The sequence below is a fragment of the Ambystoma mexicanum genome, chromosome 5q, assembly GCF_040938575.1.
Source record: "Ambystoma mexicanum isolate Mex_15411 chromosome 5q, UKY_AmexF1_1, whole genome shotgun sequence".
NCBI lineage: Eukaryota > Metazoa > Chordata > Amphibia > Caudata > Ambystomatidae > Ambystoma > Ambystoma mexicanum.
In genome coordinates this window covers 828096242-828114197 of record NC_090933.1, presented here as the reverse complement: position 1 = coordinate 828114197, position 17956 = coordinate 828096242, and positions in this window count along the sequence as shown.

Genomic DNA, 17956 nt, shown 5'->3' with positions numbered 1-17956 from the left:
GAAACAGGTATTAGAACTTATGTGAACTGGTTGATGTTCACCTATCCAAGTCAAAGCATGTATATGGTCATTCCATACTGCCTGATAGCTTTCATTTATCTTTCTTGGCACATCTTCCTCAAATCCCACTCTCCGCTCTACGTGACACTGTACTATCCCGCCTTCCCATTTTCCATCATGAAACACTGGTCCTCGTATTCTCATCAGGGGTCTGGTGTTGCACCACTGAATATTGTGCCCCATCACATTTTTACAGTGTATCCTCTTGTGGGTCATGAAAAATTGCTCTCCCCTTTTTGCCCCATCTGTTACATAGTCCAGTATTATGTGCTTGGTGGGTTCATTTTTGGACATGCTCTCCAGTTGTATAACATGGTCAGTGTATATTCTTTCCCTTCATCTATAAAATGAGCTGCTACCATTCTTCCCTGAAACAGTCCATGAGTCTCACATAGAGACAGGTGCATTATGCATCCCTCTTCACTTGCTGCTACCTCTCGGGCCAGGAAAGGCACTGGTGTCCCTGTAACATGTGGGATTAGAGAGCTCACAAAGTAGGGGCCATTATCCCTCTCTCACTCCACATGTTTCATTTCCTCATACCACATGTTCCCAGATGCTGTGTCCTGCCCCCCTCCCGACTGTCTCATGGAATTTGTCTACGCTATATACACTTCTTTTGATTTGCATACTCTTTTAATTTTGTTTAGGTATGTAGCCAAACTATTTATGCAATAGAAACCATAAGAGAATGAGAAACAGCCGAAAAATACAAAGCAATCCTACCCCTATCCATGGCACATTTTTAAAAATATTTTCTTCCATTCCCCCACACACTGTAGACCCATTGTCCTACTCTTCCACGGGCCTTCTGTACAGTCTTATAGCAGAAAAAAGTGTTAGCATTAGCTGATTTATACTCCCCATCACATTGGTTAACTCTCTTCCTCTCTGGAGGGGCCGACACTGTTGTCTCTGCTGATATTCGACATGTGGATCCATGCTCTTCTTTCTTCTTTGAAAACACTACTTCATGGGACTGGAGAAACTAGGTTCTTGCCATTTCAGCACACAGTTGCAGAAAAACACCTTTTCTCCAGGATAGAGGGGCATTGCTTGTGGAAATACATCCTTGTTGTTTGCACTCATGGGTGTTCTTTCATTGACCCGGCGGCTGGTTGGTCGCTGACCCTGATGAGGGACATATTTCAGTGCTTTAGTGAGTTCAGTCAAATATGTGTTGAATTCTTCCCCCAGATCATATGGCGTTGTGTTATCATCTTAAATTGTATGTGCCGGTGAGGGGGGCGGATGCATTCTCCTGTCAGTAACAATTTCATACAGAGTCAAATGATGATCCGGGCAAGTTGAGTTACGTAATGCAAAAAGCGCTAATGGGAGGCAATGAAGCCAATGTCTGCACAAAATTGTTGTTAGCTTTTCTAAGCAGTCCTTTAAAAGGCCATTTAGTCTCTTTACCATGCTGTTTGCTTATCATCGGTACACTGTGCAAAGGGTGTGCTTTATCCAGAGGAGAGTTGTAACCTCCTGGAATAAGTCATTTACAGAGTGTTGCCTAATGTCCGACCTTAGTTCATCACATACTCCCCATCTTGAAAACACCACACATACCAAGAATTTAGCCTCCAATTTCACATCATTATGAGCGCAGCGTCCACCCTCAAGCCAACATGAAAAAGGACAGACAATCACAAGCATATCCCTATAGGAGGCACATCTGTCTTGCATATTGACGTAGTCAATATGCAACTGCTGGAAGGGACCTTTATCCAGTCATGTTAGTGTTCCTCATATTGTTTTTAATGTATGACCTGCTAACAATTCCCCATAAACTCTGCTACTAGGTCATGGAGCTTGGGGATGAACCAACCCTCATTTATTTGTGCCCCCAAATGCTCTTTGGATACATGGGTGGGAAAACAGTGCTGCTCCAATGCTAGAGCCAACAATTCTCTAGGCATCACTGGTTTCCCAGTGCTATTCTACCTCCACACCAAATCTGTTGGAGAGTGAGAGCACCACCACTGTATCAGTAAATCCTTCTCTTCCTAGGGAAGCTCCCCTCTCAAGGTCAATTATCTGTACAATGGGTATTGAGCTGAAATGATCTGTGTTCTCTGGCCCATCATTCCTCTTTTCCCCTTGCAGCATCATCGGCACCCTTCCCTACGCACATGGGTACAACCTAATGGTCCCTTCAGATAGGTAGGCCGCCTCGCTGGCTGCTTTGTCAGCCATGCCATTCCCATGGGAGATTAAGTCATGCCCACAGTATGGGCAGCACATTTTATTATCGCTACCTCCACTGGCAGTTTTAATGCTTCAGTTAGCTCACTCAACAATTCAGCATGTTGTATTGGGGACCCATCACACCTTCTGAACCCCCTCACCTCCCAGCGGACCAAACCTGAATGAATGGTGGACTTGATTAAGCCTAGCCCCAGAAAATGTGGCCCACACGTCCTTCTGTTATGTTTAGCCACTTATCACGCCCACTAATTCTGCTGCCTGTGCTGTGTAGAGTGATGGCAATCTCATTTGGAGGGCAATCCGAAATTCCCCATCCCTATGGTACGGTACCAGTGTGTCTTTGTCGTGTTTTGGTTCTATGCTTGAGGAGCCGTCAATTAAAAACAATTCTCTCCCTCTATTTCCACTTCCTTTACATGAATGTTCCCTTCTATCCATCCTGTTCATGTATGCTGCACAATCATGCATATTCTCTCCTGGCATGGCTGGCTCTGCTATGAAGGTGGCTGGGTTCATCACATGACACCAAAAAAACAACCTCAATGGCTTGGTTTGTCAGTAGAATCTCAAAACCTTTGTGTGGTGAAAGTGGATTTGGATTTCACCAATATGGAAAGAAGAGAGTGCTCCACGTACACCACCACTGGGCACCCCATGATGATTGTCACTGCCTTTTCTATGGCAAACATAGCAGCTGTGAGCGCCTGCTCACAGGGAAAATATCCCTGCATCACTGGGTCTAAGAGACTGCTGTAATAGGCCAGAGGCTTTTGTCCCTGCCATTTCTTCTGTGTGTGGATGGCCATCATCACTGAACCATCTGTATGGGAGAACATGTAGTTGAGGTTGCCACCACTGGTGCATGGGCCAATGCCTATTTGAGTACAGTAACATTTTTGTTCATGTCTTAAGTCCATTTTATGGGTGTTTTCTCTTTCTGCACTCCTTTCAGTGCCTGGAGGAGAGGCTTTGTGAATGTAGAGTAGTCGCACACCCATGTCCTGCAATAATTGCAAAATCCTAGCAATTGAAGCATCTCCTTTACTGTGTGGAAGGTGGGGTTCTGTTGATTGCTTCTTCTATTTCTGGTATTATCTTCTGCCCTTCTGTAGTTATATTCTATCCCAGGTACACTACCTCTTTCTGGCATTACTGTAACGTGCATACATTATCAGCTAGCAATCTTAAGAGGTGCATCAAGTCTGCCCTGCACTGCTCCTCAGTCTCACTGCATAGTGTACAGGAGTAGTCCTACCCCCACCTCAAACTGAATGTATTGGAGACAGACCCCTCCCGCCCAAACCGAATGTTGATAACTTGTCGGATTGATCAATGACTCTAACACTGTGAAAATCAGAAATGTAGTGTCTTGTAGAAAAGCTCTTTGAAGAAGCAATCTATGTTTTGGGGTCAGAATATCATGCACCGTGGAGAATATGTCAAGTAGTACATGTTTATCATAAGTTACTAAAAACTAGATTCAAATCAGAGCAGGTATTTTGAGTAAAAATAGGTTGGTCAGGCAAAACTCTCAGGCAAACTCTGACGTAATGCTCGGCATACACTTCGTGGATTTCTGTAAAACCATGCTGAAATGTTGAACACATTTCCTCATGGTAGTTCAGTGAGAGTTCAGTAGCCAAGGACATGGTGTCTGGACTTCTCAGCTATAATCTTGACAGCGACGAGCCGGGGGAGCAATGTAGCATTCAAGGGAAGATAGTAATTGTTGCATGCAGCTGTTTCAAATGAGCAACAATTGTTGGGTCAGCAGAGAGGGCACACAGCTGATGCCCATATTTGGGTATCTGTGACAGGAAGGCATGATGCTGTTGCTAAAATTATCTCAGGACGTCAGTGATGTTCCCATTTGTAAAGGTGAGGTACATTAGACATCATTTTAATCAGTTACATATGTAGGTGTGACATGGGAGCTTTGTGAATTGACAATTCAGTCAGCCAACCCTAGAAGGAGAAGGGGCTTGTTTTGGAGTGCCTGAACCTATGAGAGTGCACTGCATCATAAAAAGGGAGCTGCGTCAACTGAAAAGAATATATAAGGAGGGAAAATTCATAACTTTTAAGAGATCTGCTGGAGTCCTGGTGTGGGATGCTGATGTATCCTGCCATGCTGTACCTCTAGAATAAAGATGTCTTTTAAAGTCCAGTCTCAGTGTCCTGATGTGCTTCAGCCTCTCTTTGCAGATCCTGGGGTGCCAAAACCCACAGAAGGGAGAATGGGAGAAGAGGAGAAGGGGGAGCGCAGAGACCATATGAAGGGTCCATTGGTCTGGCGAAGGCACGACAAAGAGGATGTCAGTGGGATTTTCCTTGGAGGAGGCACTGGTGTAGGTGTCGGCGATAGGGAAGCCTGGGTTGGAGACCAGGATGTCCTTTTTAAACTTCTTCCTCCCAGATTTAGTGAGGAGAGCGGGATAGTAAATAGAGAAGCAGTTTGAAAAGATAGGAGAAACAAAGATCACCTTAGAGTAGGCGGGAGAGGACTGGGGTGAAAGGGAGAGGGGAAGACAGTAGAGAAGGGGAGAAAAAGGGCTGATTTCTCACAATGCAATTTTTTTTTAATACTGATACAGTGCATATAATACCAACACGGAGGGAAAGAAAAGGCCTAGGTTTGACAATGCAATTTATATACTTTCACAGTGCAATTTAAATAATTTCACAATGCAGTTTTCAGAACAGGAGTAAAAGCCCACCTAAGTTTGAGAGTCCAGCATAGAGGGAAAAGGTCTAGGTTTCAACAATGCAATTTAAATACTTTCACAATGCAATTTAAATACTTCACAATGCAATTTAAATAATTTCACAATGCAATTTTCAGAACAGGAGTAAAAGCCCACCTAAGTTTGAGAGTCCTACATAGAGTGAAAAAGGCCTAGGTTTTAACAATGCAATTTAAATACTTTCACAGTGTAATTTAAATAATTTCACAATGCAATTTTCAGATCAGGAGTAAAAGCCCACCTAAGTTTGAGAGTTCTGCATAGAAGAAAAAAGGCCTAGTTTTCAACAATGCAATTTAAATACTTTCACAATGCAATTTTTCAGACAGAAATAAAACACAGCTAAGTTAGAGGATTAGGGGTCCCGGCCACGCTTACCTGCCCTGGTCGCAGATGGTGGAGGCTGGAAGCTGGCTCCCCCTGCCGTCCCCTACGCAGCAGCTCACCTGCTCAGCTCAAAGTGGAATGCAAGCGGGAGCACACAGCCGTTAGACCCTGCTGCAGGAGCCTGAATCACAGACCAATCAGGAAGGAGGGAGCGCTGGGGAGATGGGAGGAAGTAGAGAGGAAGAGGAAGAAGGAAGTCGGGGTTCTGGGAGGGGGAGAGTTTGCAACACGGCTAGGAGGCCCAAGAACAGCACAAGTAAAATTAAAACACCAGAAACCTGCAATCACGGGTCAAGGGGGGGGCATCCCCTATGCAGCAGCTCACCTGCTCAGCTCAGAGTGGAATGAGAAGATAGGTTATAAATATGAGCTATGGATAAAAATATGCATGTGCGTTGTTTAATAATTATGGTAAATACAATATTTTTGAGAAAATGTAGAAAAGGTTGAACAAATTGGTCATCTTTGAACCCTTGTAAAAATCAAAATACAGTAAATACAGGGTTAATTCTTGTATTTGCCAAAATTAGACAAATTAATCTGCATAATTAACCTTACACGACAAAAAAAACACATTCGTTTTGATAGAAACGAGGGCCAGATAAAAACTTGAAAGAATGCAAAAAAATGGTGGCTTTGAAGTTTCTCAGCTAGCTGCGTAGCTACGGAGCAGAGGGCTGTACATGTGCCAGGACATTTCTTTCTTGCATAGAGAATAGAGCTGAGATAAAGACTCCTGTGCAGAAAAAAGAGATTTATTTTTGAAGTGCAGAGCTTGGCAGTTTTCCAAGATAAGACCGCACACACTGCTAAAGCAGAGTGTTTGTTTAAACAGATAACGGCCGCAGTTAAACAAGGTGATTTATGATCAACAGTCAAAGTTATTAGAAGAAGGCCCTTTCCTGTGTACAGAGCAAATTAACTCCTTAAGTGATTGGTATGTTGAAAGGAGCTGATGTTTTAGACCGATGGAGAATTGAAAAAAATGAAGTTGTTTCCTTATGATTTGGGGCTATATTCATGAAAGTAAAGCCATGTGTAGGTTGGGAGAAGTCATGTTGACACATTGTTCAAAAAATTAAAGGAGTTGTTCTTAATTATAAGAAGTTGACCGATCATGTGATACAATAATGATGGAAGTCTCCTGTTAAAATTATTGGAACACTTTTTGCATGAACTGCGACTCATTGTGAGTTCAGTGCTTTGGTCATGTTATGCTAGCTGGCAATGAAAGTTTTCTGATGGGTGCATTTTGACAAATGCCCATAAGTTATTTGGCTCTATGTGTGACAAATAACTGTGCAAATAAGAAGAGAATGAGGTATTTTGTTTTTTTAAATAACATTGATTTTTATTGTGTTATTGTGTTCTGACTGGTAGTTGAGAATAGAGAAGTATTGCCATGCAATGAAAGCATGAAGTTCAAAAATAGTTAAATCTATAAATTTGCATTAAATACATTTGGAATACAGTAGACAGGTGTCAAGTGAGGGAGTGATGTTCCAAGTGCTACATATTATGTCTGAGAATTTTGAGGACATTTGGAGACAACATTGGAAAAAATCACAAAAGTTGTGAGGAGTGTAACTGAGATTCAAAATGTGTTTTTGTGTGCAAAATACGGTAAAAATCAGACCAATGTGCTAATACACAGTGTTTGGACTAGGCACAGGAAACAGTCATCGAAAATGATAGAAATGAAAGAGAAAAAACATTGTTTTGACAAACATTTTTGAGATGCATGACAAAATTGGATTTTTTTAATGTAGTTTAAAAAAGTGGTAAAGCATTGAAGAAAGTGCTAGCAAGCTTTACTGACATGGGCATGCATCCATGCAGATGTACTGACATTGGAGAGGATATAAACACATACTCACACACTCATGTACACATGCATGCACACACACACAAATACGCAAATGTGCACACGTGATTTTATGGGTTTATAGGCAATCAGTACATTACAGTCAAATGCATACTTGCAAACTCCTGTGTGTGCATAAGCACACACAGGAGGCAAAAATGAAATACGAGAACAGGAACTATATTTTACTGGAGTCATAAGCAAAGACGGTTTGAAGTAAATAGGAAAGTGGTTTGGGAACACGTGGGAGTAACAGTGTGATCCGCAGAAAAGAATGTGGCAGATATCACACATTCTGTGCTGGCTCAAGGGAAAGTTTGCAGAGGTCAAAGCTGATTCAAGAGAGAAAATATTCACAAACAAGTGAGTGCATCGCAGGCAAATAATTAAGTGTTAAGCAGGCTTTGTAATCAACAGTTTGCACCCATGCATATATGACAGAGTGCACATTGTACACAGGATGCACACATTTAAAACATAAGAGGCTTTTTTCTGCCTCAAGCATAGAGCCTTGTCTATGGACAGGTTGATTTAAAATAGAGATTAAAATGGTGAGACAGCTCTGCCTGCTCTGACATATTGTGGGATGTTCTGACCCACTAGTCTATGCCCTGCAACATCACTGAGTGCTGCTTTCACCAAAAACAACTGTATGGCCGCCAAAAAGCCTTATGTGTGCTAAGAATCTGTCAGAAGTTCACATGTAAACCTGAAAAATAGGCCGCCAATCCATTTTTGCCTATGTCAGTGGTAAACCAGGAGACCACACTGCCAAAAACTATCATTGGGCTGCCCACAGAGTGGAATAGAACTGCTTGAAAAGGCAGTGCTGCATTGCCAGGAAAATCCAGAAGTGTTTAAAATCCATTTTTCCTTGGCTGTTGAACGTGCAAAATCATGGCTCCCAAACATCAGAGAAGATCCAACATCCTTGTGGGGTGTTCACCATCACCTTATTTAAGGAATCCCCATAAGCACAATGTCAGGAGAAACACCTTTCATCAAAAAAAAATCCACATTCAAAAGGTGCTTCCCTGGGAAAAATATATCAGATGTGGGCGCAGTACCGCCACTCGCCTGCGTCCTAGCTGTCACTACTTATGCTGTCAGTTTAAAATTTGTGTCCTAAAATCAAATTGTAGAAAAGAAGAGACTTGCCATCAATAGCAATATGGGTTGCTACAATTCAATTTCTAGGTTTTAAAAAGACTGGAATGGAGAGATTTGTGTGGATATTTGTAGAAAATGTAAATTGTATTTTAGAAAGGACCATTTTAAACTCTGTTTTAAAAGTGGGCTAATGTCAGCTACACTGGACTTCAAAGACATTCCACAGCTTCTCCCCAAACAAAGGAATCTTCTTCCTGCTCTCTGCTCAGGAACTGGCATTGAGTTGGTCTGGGAAGTGGGAGGAGATTTTGGCCTGTTGCTCTGAGTAGGGACAAAAGGCTCCCTTGACTGAGGGGAAATGCACATTCGGGTGTCAACAGAAACCAACTGCCCAAGGAAGAGTGGCTCAGGTTGCTCTGGCCCAGCCGAACCTTGGAGGTGGGACTAGACTGATATGTGTATCTGAAATTCCAAGGAAATATCTTTTTGGAAAAAGACTCATAGAAAACTGTGAACAATTTGGAAAAATCTGTATTTTATAGGTTGTTAATATAAAAATGCTGCTCCCAATTTGAAACTACTCTCAACCCTGTGCGATATTCAGAGACTGGACTACTAAAATGTTGATATTGTAGCGATTGTGATCATGCTAGGAATATGAAAGTTTACAGGATATGCCCAGATGTCATGCGCATGTATATTTAAAAATGTGTACGGATCTGACACTGGGCTACTAACCAAAAGCGTGAAAAACTGTCAGTTTTGAACTGAAACTCTCAAGAAGATGGGACTCGGACGGATACGTGCTTTATTAAATATGTGAAGTGAATATGTATTATTAGCAAGTTGGTGATATTGTAGATATGCTTTCTATGAAAAATAGATTTTCTGTATAGGAACAAAGGGGAGGTTTTTCCCTGGATTGTAAATTGCAGCATCCCTATGACACTCGGTTTCCTTCTCAAATCAGGAGAGGGGAAATACTTTGACCAATCGGATTCCTATAGAGTGGGCTTAGTATAATCAGCCTACCCACCCCTTTGGGAAATACATAAATAGGGACTGTTTTAGGACCTATACACACACACATTCATCCATCAACTGATTTACTGTTGAAGCGCTCTGCAGGAGAACCCAGATCCAAGACTCTAGAATTCTGAAAGCAGAAGGCCCAATTCCAAAGCTGAACCCTTCTCAGCTGGCCTTTAAAATCTTGCAACCTGATTTTAACCCCAGACTTCAAAGGGGCACACCAAAATTGAACAGCCTGGCTGTGCATTTTTCTGCTTCTTGCCAAGAACTCTTGCCAGAACCCAGGGATCCAAACCAGAGCAGAGTGAAACCAGATAGCTGTAAACTCCAGAACCAACCCTTCAGATCCAGTCCAGAGTGCCGTGCAGGGACCAGAGTGCCGTGCTGAGTGCAGAACTGGGTGCCTGAATCCTGTCTGGTGGGCTAGCAGAATTCCAGTCCAAAACCTTTGACCAGATCCTGACGGGCCTATTCCAAAACCATAGTTGTGAGTATTTAGCATAGAATTGTCCATAGACAATCTCTTATCCTTAAGTAATCCTATGCAACCGATTCCAACATATCCGTACTGCATTGTAGAATCTCTTTTGTCTGTTCTGAATCTTTCCCTCATCCATATAGTCCTTTGTTAATTGTAGTGATAATATCATCTTTGCGCTAATATCTTTGCTGAAGAAAGACAAGTGTCTCGGTGGGCAAAAATCAGAGCAGAGGCACCCTGTTCAGGTGGCTGTACTGTTGGGTATCTTGCATCTTTATAATCTCCTTAGTGCCAAGAAAATTATTGTTTGTAAAATTCAAAAGCGCATCTTTCATTGAAAATCTTGACTCTTTTTGAGAAAAATCAAACTCTACTAAAACCTTCATAACTTCTGAACCGTACATGCTAGAAACAAAATGTAAGTGTTCGATTGAAGCTAACATCCTCGGCTTGCAAAGGAACCTGTAATTGTAATTTCTCTGTAATCGCGTTTCTCGCGCGCTGAAAGGTTTGCCGCAAATCTGCATTTGGCTCAATTACAACACATGTAAAATAGCTAGTTCTTGCATTCAACCTCAGAATTCAGTTTCTAATCTGCTAGTTATTCAATCCTCATTGCTAGTGTTTACCTGAAGCTATCCAAAGCGGCTCCCACAAGTTTTGAATCCCATTTTGAGAATTAGGTCAATTTTTATCATTTTTCCATTCATTTAATATCACATTCAAAAGCAATTGACCTGTTTTTAAATCATTCCTGTTTCTCTCTAAGCTTGCTGGGGGAATTTGGATTGAAACTGCATTTGTAGAGTGTTTATTCCTGAAACCTGTTTTCTCTCCTTCCATCTCTATATTGCATATTAGGGGGGATTGAGTAGTATCAAGGGGAAAGAGTGATTACATTGCATTTGATTGAACACACAAATGTATTATTTCTGTGCTGCATTAATTTCCTATCATTACATTCCATTGATCCCACACAAAGTTTTATTCTATCGGCCTCATTCCGACCCTGGCGTTAACCAAGGCGCTATTAGCGCCTTGGTTGACGCCGTTATCTTTCCGACTCCGCCATGGTGAATGGCGTAATTACTGCCCCATTCCAAGGTTGGTGGGGGCGGTAATTCCCCATTCACCATGGGCCCTTCCCCATTCCCATTTTTGGCCCATAGGGCTCAATGGGGAAGGCGCTAATTACGGCACCGTAAATTATGGTGCCGTAATTAGCACCAAGGTCCCTTTGCGGGTTGGTTTTTTAACACCTGCAAAAAGCAGGCGTTAGTACCAACCCGCAAAGGGAACTCGGAATAGGGCGGTAAGGGTTAACGGCACCGGTCTCGTTACCGGTGACCGTTAACCCTTACCGCCCTACTCGGAATGACCCCCTATGCTACATTATTCTTCTCATCCATACTCCTACTGATTAAAGAGATTGTTGATTGTAATATCACCAATTGGTGATCATTGTATAAATATTAATAGTTTGATATCTAGATATTGTTCAAATTCATAAAAGTGTGATATATATATATTGTTTAAATTCATACAATAAATCTTTTAACTTTGCAAAACAACCTACTCCTTGGTTCAGTGAGACCGGAGGGGATCCAAAGAGAGGGGCGTGATATAAGGGTACATCATTCAGAAATAAAAGATCTTTAGACATAAAAATATATAATTAAGAGTTCCAGCTGGGCATCTCACGCTAGGCATTGACTTAGGTGGAGTGCTGGGTTGAAACCACTTACAGATTGGGGGCTCATGCGCGGGATTTCTGAATTAGATATACCACTTGTGACAGCTTAATAGAGTGTGCTAACTGACAGGGTACATAAATCCTGTTGGGCTACCACTCTGTGTAACACTGTGAAAAGCACCCCTCAAAAGGGAACGCTCTAAGGAAACGGTCTGTTTTGCAAAAATAAAATAAAACTTCTGTAAGTAAGGAAGGAAATCCATATTTCCAGAATGGCGACATTGGTAGAGATCAATATGGCTAAAGAACACCTATTGCATAAACTATTTGTAAGGGGTGGATGGACAGAGCAGGATCAGAATGTGTGGTTGCAGGCAATCACAGAACAGATCACTGCAACAGGATTAGATACATGGCAAGATCAGGGTACATTACATATGACCCTGAATGAACTATATATGCCCCTAAGGCAAAGGAGGAGCAAAACAGGATTGCCAAAATAGCGACATATCTATATCTAAATATTGGAGCCATACAGGATAAATGTGGTGTCCAGTCAATTGGTCGAAAAAAAACTGGTCGACTGCAATTTGGTCAACGCAATTTGGTCGAAAACCAAATGGTCGAATTTTTTTTTTTATTTATATATTTATTTTTCGGGTTTTCGTTTAGTAAAAAAAGGGGTTTTTAGAGAAAAAAAGGGGGTTGGGGGGGGACCCCCCCAAAAAAATAAAAAAAAAGGGTTAAAATAAAAAAATTAAAAAATTCGACCATTTGGTTTTCGACCAAATTGGTTCGACCATTTGTCTGGTCGACCAATTTTTTTCGACCATATGTCTGGCAACCGATAAATGTGCTGAAGGCCAAGATCTGGCAAGTAAGCAACTGCAGGCATTAGGAAAGGCCCAAACTGATCTGGACTCTGCTGAGCAGAGGCTACAAAGGAGCCAGGAGTCTGAAAATGAAAGTAGGCAGTACATAATCAAAATAAAAGAGGACATGGGTATCCTGCAGCAGGAAAAGGCCGAACAGGATACCAGAATTCTGGCCTTGCAGAAGGAGTACAAAGAAAGTTTGGACTCTCTACTGCAGAACCAGAAAAAGCTGGAGCAAAAGATACATTTCAACAGGGCATGCACAGAGCAGGTAGCCACCCTGCAAAGCCAACTAGACAGAGAGAAAGAGGAGAGTAATAAATTAATCCTAAAAGACCTGGACACCCAGGCAGAATTTGATGAAGAGCGCCAGAAAGCTGGTGCGCTTCAAAGACAGAGGGACGACCTGGTGGCACAGAGGCAGGGTCTCGCTCAGGAAAGAGACACCTTAGGCCAGGAAGTATGCTATTTAAAAGAGAAACTGGAAGAAAATCACCTGGCCCTCCAGGGAATGGGTGACCTCTAAAAAGACCATCAAAAATTGTTAGAGCACAACAGGAGGGTGGAAGAAGCTCTAGCAAAGAAGGGCCAGGCCAGTATTCAGGACTCAGGAGGTAACCCTCCTGCAGCAAAGACTGGCCCAGTACTCAAAAACAACCCAGGAAGCACAGAGAGAAAATGAGGCTCTCTGTGAGAACAATGACAGGCTCCACAGACAGGAAGCCATGCAAGAGAGATTGATAGAGACTACTAAGGTCTTTATTGAGGAACAAAAAGCCCAGGTTCTAGCATGGCAACAGGGAGCTGGGGCTGATAGAGATGAGGTTCGCTGGGAAAGGGAAACACTTGAGCATAACCTCAGGAACCCTAGTACCAGAGGCCTTCACCTCTTCTAATCCCTGGACTCTGCCACCCCCATGTCCACTGGCGCACATGAGCCAAGGGCCATGGGGATGGCAGATTTCAATCCAATCAGAAATATGGGGCTCATAGACCAGCACCTCCCAGGAATGGATGGGGGGGCATCTGGGTATGGGTTCCCAAGCACTGTGAAATTTAGTGGGGAACTCCATGAGAGTAGGCCCACTAAGTGCATCCTGAAAACCTCTGCCCAGCTAGGACAGTGGGGGGTGGTGGCCATCAAATCCTGGGAGCAAGGAGGAATCAGAAGACTCCTCTGAGTGCTCCAGGACACAGGAGACTAGGTCCCCACATTCTGCCAGCCATTCCCAGGCTTGCAGAATCCGGGAAAACCTAGAAGATCAGACGGGCGCCTCTGGGAGCAGTGCCTCTGAGTCAGAGGAGGAGTGGACCAGGGTAACCCGAACCAAGAAGGCCAATAAGGCAAAAAGGGCCTTGCTTAAGGACCCCTTAAAGCAAATCAAGGCGATAAGGAGCGTCATCACGCCTTATCATAAGAACACTAAATATTTTGTTTGCGAGCACTTATAGCTCTTTGAGCATATGGTGGAAACTTTCCATTTGAAGGACAGCCAAAGCTCTATTCAATATGTGAAATGTACCTTCTCACCAGAATACTCCAGCTTCTTTGCAGGGCTTGAGGACTAAAATCATTCTAGGTGGTCCACCTATATGGCGGCCATCTTGAAGCATTTTTCTGTGCATAGAAATCCTCAGGAGGCTCACAAAGCAGCCTACAATTTGCAATGTGGGGAGGATCATTCCCCACAAGAATTTGTTCAGGAATTAAAGTGTGCCTTTGCGCAGACCACTAAAAGGGTGCGCACGGACAGCAAAGAATTTGTCAATACTTTTTTCCACGCTCTACCAAAGTACATCATGACCCAGCTAGTGAGAGATTTTCATGAGAAAAGATCACTAGACTGGGTCATTGAACAGGCCACCCAAATTTATGAGGTGCAAAAGCCCATAGAAACCAAGAATAATGCTAAAAGCCCCAAAACAACCAACACCCCTGCTGCTGCTAAGGTGGCAGAGGTGAAGGTTGACCCCATTTTAGATCTGGAGATGGGGGCCTAAAAACCCACCTGCACAAAATCAGAGCAATAACAAGCCCAGAAGGCCCTTAGGCCTGTCACAGACAAGGAGCCAAGGAGGTAGTCCCACAAATGGGATCCCTCACTCTCCTGACTATATACGTCCCTGCTACAAGGGGACCTGACCCATCCTGGGTTATGTGTGGACTGTTCCAGCCCAAGGGGGGAGCCAACCAAGCACCAGCTAACCCAGGGAACATCCCTCCTCACTTCCCCCAGGAGGGCAGAAATTCCCCAAATCCTGGACAAAACTTTTTCACCAGGCACCCACCAAACATTCAACCCCAGAACAATCCATCCTTCTTTCCCCACTTTCCTGAGCCCAGACAACCTAATCCAGGAGAGGGGAGGCCAAGGGTGGAGGGGTACCCATATTTTCCAAACCCAGGTATTTTCAGAGAAGGGATAGCTACCCTTCCCGGGATGAGCCCAGGGGAGAAATTAGAACCCCTTATCAGCCTGAGCGGCTGTTACAGCTAGAGCGCCAGGTCCAAAACATGGCACAGGATCTGGGTTGCATGCTGAGGGCTCAACAGAACCCTCAGATGAGCATGCTGGCGCAGAATTCCTCAAACTCTGGACCTGGTGCTCCAGAACAATGACGGGGGCAGAACCCCGACAACCCACCGGCTCCCAGGGAGGAGGCACAAGGAGAAGGGGGGTGTAAAGCCTTGGAGGAAGCTTCCTTCCACACTTGTAAAAAGCCCCTGGAAACCCAGGAACCGGAACCAAAATCTCCTACCCATGAAAGTCTGCCACCCAAGGAGCAGAGGGGGGTAGGAGAAACAAAGAACCCAAACAGACCCATTTTTAGATGGAGGTACAAATCTTCCAATTTGAAGGAGAGGGGTCCTCAGAGGATTCTGGGAAAATAATCTTCTCTTCCAGAGATGGGGAACTCCTCCCATAGAAAAATGGGCCCCAAAGGATCCAAATCCAGACTGCGTAGATGTGGGTACTGAGCTAGCGCTGCCCATCATCCAACCCCAGAACCAACAACATGAAGATCCCCTGGTTCAAACCCATCCTGGTGACAGCCTCCAAAAATGGGGGGGGGCAGCCCAGCACCAGAACCAGGGGAACCCAAAACTTCCCCCATATCTAGTTGCCACCTTTTCTTTTCAGATTTCCTAGACTCCAAACAGAATTCTGCCCAAATCTCTTCTCTATCAGTGTCCAAAACTAGAAAACGAACCTACCAGTTGTCCAAAAATGTACATTATCTGTCCCCCCTTGTGGAGAAGGAAGGGAGATTCTATGCCCCGGTCCAAATACAGGGACAGGGTACAATTTTGGCACTGGTGGACACTGGTTCCCAAGCTACCCTTCTGTCCAAGAAGGCCTTTGATAAACTGAATTCAGCAAGGGGGAGAATTACCGAATTCCTCTCACCCTTCTTCCTGGACAACTTCAGAACTTTGACGGGAAGGAAATTCCCGTCGAGGGGACTGTGGATTTGGATAGTAAAATTGGGCGACACAAGGTGAAGCACCCGGTCATATTTGTAACTCCAGAGGGCCCCCCTTGTTTAATAGGGAATGACCTCCTGCAAAGGTTGTCACCCCTAATAGATTGCGTAAACAAGGTCCTCTGGACCCAGACTAGCCGACCAATAAAATTAAAACAGAGTGTCAACCATCTTAGTTTAACAGCACCTGCCACATGGTTGAACAAAAATCTGACCAAGTAGAATTTCACTTCCAGAACAACCAAATCCCAGATGTGGCAGTAATAGCAGTAGGACAACAAACTGGTAATGGGGGGGTCCTCTCTATTTCTGAAAATCAACCTTCCTTCCAGTTTAAGGTGGCATTCCACACTGGAAGGAAACACTCTGAAATTCTTTACCAATCCACAATCAGACATTCCCACTCATATAGTCCAGAAAGATGAGAAATCAGCCCAGAGCCTGGCTGATATCCAGAAAATTGGAGAGCAGTTGTTCCTCCCTGTTCAGTTAAATGAAGGGAAGGACTCTGTTCTCGCCCGAGTGTGTGTGAACAACGGTAAGAGCTTCATCAGCGAAGCCATGTTCCGCCAACTCCCAAAAGATCCAGCCATTCCCACATTCTAACTGATAGACAAATGGGAAATTGATCTGGAAACACCCAATTCCAAACATCTCCTGCTCAAAATCTCCATAGGCAACAAGAGCATAGTCCATAATTGTTGGGTCGTGCGAGACGTCACTGCCACCTTTTTCTTAGGCAGTGACATTCTCAATCACTTTGCCATTAGTTTGGACCTAATAAACTTCAGAGCTTGGTCCCGATTAGCGGATAAACCCATGGGCTTTGATGACCCAGAGTAGCCATTTAGGTCAGCTCAACTGCTGACTCATGCAGTTGAAATTCAGATTGGAGAGGAAGTCACCATCCCAGAAAGGACCCGACAATTCTCCCGGAAAGTGAAAGTTAAAAGAGGACAGAAATTGAAAAACCCTGATGCCTATATTCATTGAAATGCTTCTCTCCAACAGCAAGGGTTGGGGGTAAACCCAACACCACTAGTCAGTATAGAACATGCAACCATTCCAATAGAGGTGGATAACAGCGACTTAAAGAGTATCACTCTAGCCGCAGGCACCATTATTGGAATGTCGGTTGATGACTGACATTTTTCCATAGATTTAGGCAATTAACTGTTAGGACCAATCCCCAAGGACTGTTTTGACAGTGACAGTGATGACAACACAACACCAGACAGGATCTTTAGCTGGCATGGGGGGAACTTCCTGGTGTTCACTTCCTGCCCTTATGGTAAGGAAGATGTGACCTTTGACTTCAGGAGGGATGAGGTGATTTTCCAGGTCCATGAGGGCTGCCTTTCCCACCTGAAGCCACCAGTCCAAATCAGCACTCTGACCAGGGACTTCTCCACCCAGCTGGAGGAGGCCCTTGAGATAGCAAAACCAGAAGTCTTTCCAGGCTTCATGCAGATGGTTGAATAGAGAGTCAACCTAGCTGATGCCTGTGAGACTCTGGAGCAAACGAAAAAATTGAAACAAGTTTTCTTGGATTTTCAAGATCTCTTTGCGGTGGACTCATATGGCTTTTGTCGCACCGATATCCACACTACAGCAATTCCCACGAATCCTGGCATGACTCCAGTGTTTGTGAAGCAATATCGTTTGCCTCTCACATCAATGGAGTCCCTTACTGAAATAATTAAGAACCTTGAGTCCCGTGGGATAATCCATCCAGTCCACAGCACCTTCAATAATCCGGTGCTGGGGATATTGAAGCCAAACGGCCAGTGGAGACCCTGCGCCGACCTTAGGGAGCTCAACAAACAGGTCCATACTTCCCGATGGCCTCTTCCATACATTGACCGAGGGCTGGCCCAGATCCAGGGGCCACAGGTATTCACTGCAATAGAGCTGAACAATGGATAGTGGACTGTACCTCTCAGTAGGGAGGACCAATACAAGCTGGCCTTCACCTTTGGGGGGCAGCAGTACACATGGACCCGGACTCCCTTC